General features: G+C 36.8%; 1 pseudogene; it reads right to left on the bottom strand.

The window, feature by feature from the left end:
- Positions 1 to 909: 909 nt before the first annotated feature.
- On the bottom strand, positions 910 to 2,220 carry LOC149820893 (uncharacterized protein At4g15970 pseudogene; annotated as a pseudogene).
- Between the last annotated feature and the right edge of the window lie 1,811 nt (positions 2,221 to 4,031).

The raw sequence follows: 4,031 nt of genomic DNA on the forward strand, positions 1-4,031 counted from the left end.
ATGGATGCCATGCAACCGGATGATGTAATACAACATAGGAAATGAAACATAAAGAACTGAGGGGCAGAGGTTTGCATATAATCACGAAGAACAACAACTTGTTGAAGCTGTAACATGAGCAGCATGTGCTACAGGATGAATGATTGAAACCAGTTCATGAGAGCCTAATAATTTTATCTACCCAACCATAAGCTATTTTGTTGCAACATTGACATACAAATTTTGATGATATTGTCAGTGGTAATGAGTGTAAATGGACAGTAGGCTATGAAGGATGCTGAAAGCAATAGGATGTGCACATATGGTATGATAAGGTGTAAGTGAAGATAACACACAGAAAATTAATAGATTACATATATAAGGTAGTGGTGCAAAGGAGGTGAAGTGTTATCATGCTGGAAGTGATATGAGTGCAGCAGAAGTGGAATGTGAAGATGTGTTAACAGTGAGTGTGTGCAAAGTGGTGTATCCTAAGTGATGGCATGACAGGCAAGGGCAGCATGTGATGGGTGATATATGTTGTAGTAGGTAGTAGAGATGGCAGCATGGGTACAGCACAATGAGGGCTTTGTGTGAGTGTACAGGTGCTTAAGTAGGCATGAAAAGTGAGTGGAATATGACAGAGGAGTGTAATGGCATATTTATAATGAATGATGTGTTGTGTTGGTGAATGGTGATGAGCAGTGGGTTAGTTGTTGTAGATGTGCACAGTGTGAAATAGTGTTCCAAATGATGTGGTTGTGTGTTCCTATCAACAACTGTACAAATCATAACTCTTTTAAGCATCACTTTGTAGATTCCTCCTTTTAAATTTGGTATAGCATCTTTTTCTTCATCCTCTAAGTTTCAGACCATCACTCTGGTGACAAGGGAAGAGCATCTTGAATAGCAGAAATATGTACAACACAATTATATAAGTGCATCGGTGCTTTTCACATGCAACATAGTTGATGAGCTAATCGATCCCTGTGCTGAATGCAAACTGCAATTTTGAGGAACCCTCCATAATGATAACTGGAGTCTTTTCTCTTTTGGTGGCAAAGACATGAATTTTCTCCAATCTTCCAACATTATTCTCATACCATGTAGCTTGCTACTAAGGCCCATACAACAATTTGCACGCATTGTACAGACTTTATTAAATTCTTTGCTTGGCTCACAAAGACTCCCAAAGTATGCAGCATCCAGAAACCTGATCTGTAGTCCTATTTCTTTAATAAATAGATCATATTCCATGTAATTAAGCACATCTTGGTCATGATGTCTTGGATAAATCTCTCTCGACAAATACCAGAACTCATAAAATTTTATAGTTCTATCATTGGACTTCACAAAAGCAAACCCTCCATTAGGAATATTTTGAAAACTAAGTGAATTGCAAGAAATCACAAGTTATCTGACAACCAGCATTTAAGTAAAAGTGTGGAAAAGGATCACAAAGCCAGAGGATATCAGCATTCGTGAAAAGAAAATTGTAGCCCATTTTAAGTACCAAATGCAAGAAATCAATCCTCCTCCACATCATCTTCAAGTAATCAGGACTCAAAGAAACTTCTCTCCAGAAAAATCAACTCCTTCAGTGACCAGGGCAAGGCAATTCTAGGAACGTGTGTTCCTTTCTCTGGGTATTATACACCACCAATGAATTATGAAAGTAGAGGAAAACCAAGGCAGTTTGATGGGAAAATTGCAATCAGAAATATTGAATGAATTGCGATATTGAAATTGAAACTTTGATGATTGGGGAAATAAATCAATCTATAGAATAAGAGGTCTAAATGATGGATCAACCTACTGAAGGTAAAGTGCCGACATGAAAATACAGAGATGATGCAATACCAAGCAAAGGACTGCTGGTAATAAATAGCATGTGTTAATGCAAATGACACAATACTGCTGATGTTGTATGAACATGAAGGGGTTTAACATGAATAAAAAGAGGAAAACAATGATTCTAATGCATGCCAAGTGGTAAAATGGATGAACAAGGATAAAGCCATAACTAATGCGGAATACTAGATGAACAAGAGTTTAGCACCAAACCCAAGCAATGAGGAAATGGCATCAGCATCTGTATTTATGAAGATGGAGAGTGAAAGGGATGCGTATGTGCTTTTGTGTTGTAAATCTAGCACACAAATTTTTAAAATCACATGCCTCTTATCCATCAGAGCCATCAATTACCTTAGCGTGGCTGATCATAGGTGAGCTGGGACCCATTTGCTTGAGATGGATACCTCAATCGTGGATCATGCCAATTTGTCTGGATCTTGTTTTGTAACAAGGTAAACAAAACCTTTTACAGTAATAGTTGGCAAAAGCTCATGGCAGATAAAAGCTTTGTAACTAGTGAAACAGAAATTTGCAGTAAATGAAAATGAAGGTTTACAATGAATCAAGTATGCACATCGATCCTTCGAATTTAATGCATTAAGCTAAATAGAAGGTCAACCTCCAGTATCGAATCCTCACAATTCACAACAGTGGACTGACTCCTACCACTCAGGCACACAGGGAAGTTCAAATTTATAATGAAAGATGCAGAAAATCAATTAATTTGGACAAAAGAAGATAGAATATAATTCCACGATGCTTTTTACCAAGTGAAGTTCGAATCTCCTCCATCACCCAGTGAAGCCAAGAGAACTCGGATTCTTGGATGTTGTGTATATTGAGCCATACAACAACCAGATTTGCAAGTGACAGATAGTATACATAACGGAGAAAAAAATGGGCGTGGATTAAAAGAGAGAACATAAAACTGAGAATATCGCTGAAACTGGAAGGTCAAGTGTCGAATCTGCAAATCAATATAAACTTCAGAGATAAATGGAAAATCCGCAGAAACGGGGAATATGATATAAAGCAAAGGGGTGATTAATACAAAGAATCAAATATAAACAGGAAAACAAGAAGGGAAATAAAATGAAAATTCAAAGTTGAAACGAGAATGGGGATTAGAAATTAGAAAATATCGATCGATTATTAAAATTAAAATCAAAATCAAAATCTGATGTGAACAGGGGATTAAAAAAAAAAGTGGCAATAGAATCAACTATACAGCAAAGAAATAAAATATAAATGGAGGAAAATATATTGAAATGGATGCCATTCCGATTGATGTTGCACAGGGTGGATCGAGATTGCACAAGCAACTCGACTTCGCCCATGGTGCGAAAATGGAATAAAGTAAGAAAAACCCAAAAGAAGATGCACACACATATATATATATATATAAAGAAAATGGGAGATCAGAAAGGAGAGAGAAAAACAAAGAAAACCAAGAGACAAAATCTGAAAAATAAAAGAAAACGTAATAGAGAAAGAAGAATTTTACAAAAAAAAAGAAAAGGAAGAAGCCCTTACTTACCTGTGACTACAGGAGTTCTGAGAGGGGGGAGCTCGACTGTGGGATTTCCTTCAAGGAAAATGAAGAAGAAGAAGGCGTGATGGGAATCTTGTAGTCGACTTCCTGTAACTGCAGTGGATGGTTGGTCGATTTCCTTCGGCTGATGGAGAGGAGGACCAGAGAGAAAGGAAGGAGGAAATGAAGAAGTAAGAAATCGGAGGTAATGGAGAAGCCCGGATGTGTAGAAGGAGAGAGGAGCGATGGCGGGGTGAAAACGGATGGGTGAATCGGGAGCCTAGCAGTTGTTTAAATAAAGGGGGAGAGAAGGATCGAGAGAGATAGGGCAGTTGAAGATCGAGGGCTGAGATAAGGGTGAGGATGATCGAGCGAGAGAGAGAGGAAGTTCGTGAAAGAGAGCGAGAGAGACCGTTGAGAGTTTTTATTTTTTTCAAAAAGAGGGTCCTAAAAGAAAGTTTTCTTAAAAAGGGTTTAAAATTTTACTCTCTTTTGAGATTTCCTTTATGTCTTGAATTTTTTTTTTGTTTATTTTTCTTTGTATTTTTTCTATATATATATATATATTGTATTTTCTATTTTTTTGTATTTTTGAAATAAAAACTCTAAAATTATAGGAAAATAAGGGATTTAAAACTATTTTTTTTGTATTTTTGAGGAATATTTA

This window comes from Nuphar pumila, chromosome 12 (assembly GCF_984573655.1).
Source record: "Nuphar pumila chromosome 12, dmNupPumi1.hap1.1, whole genome shotgun sequence".
Classification (NCBI taxonomy): Eukaryota; Viridiplantae; Streptophyta; class Magnoliopsida; order Nymphaeales; family Nymphaeaceae; genus Nuphar; species Nuphar pumila.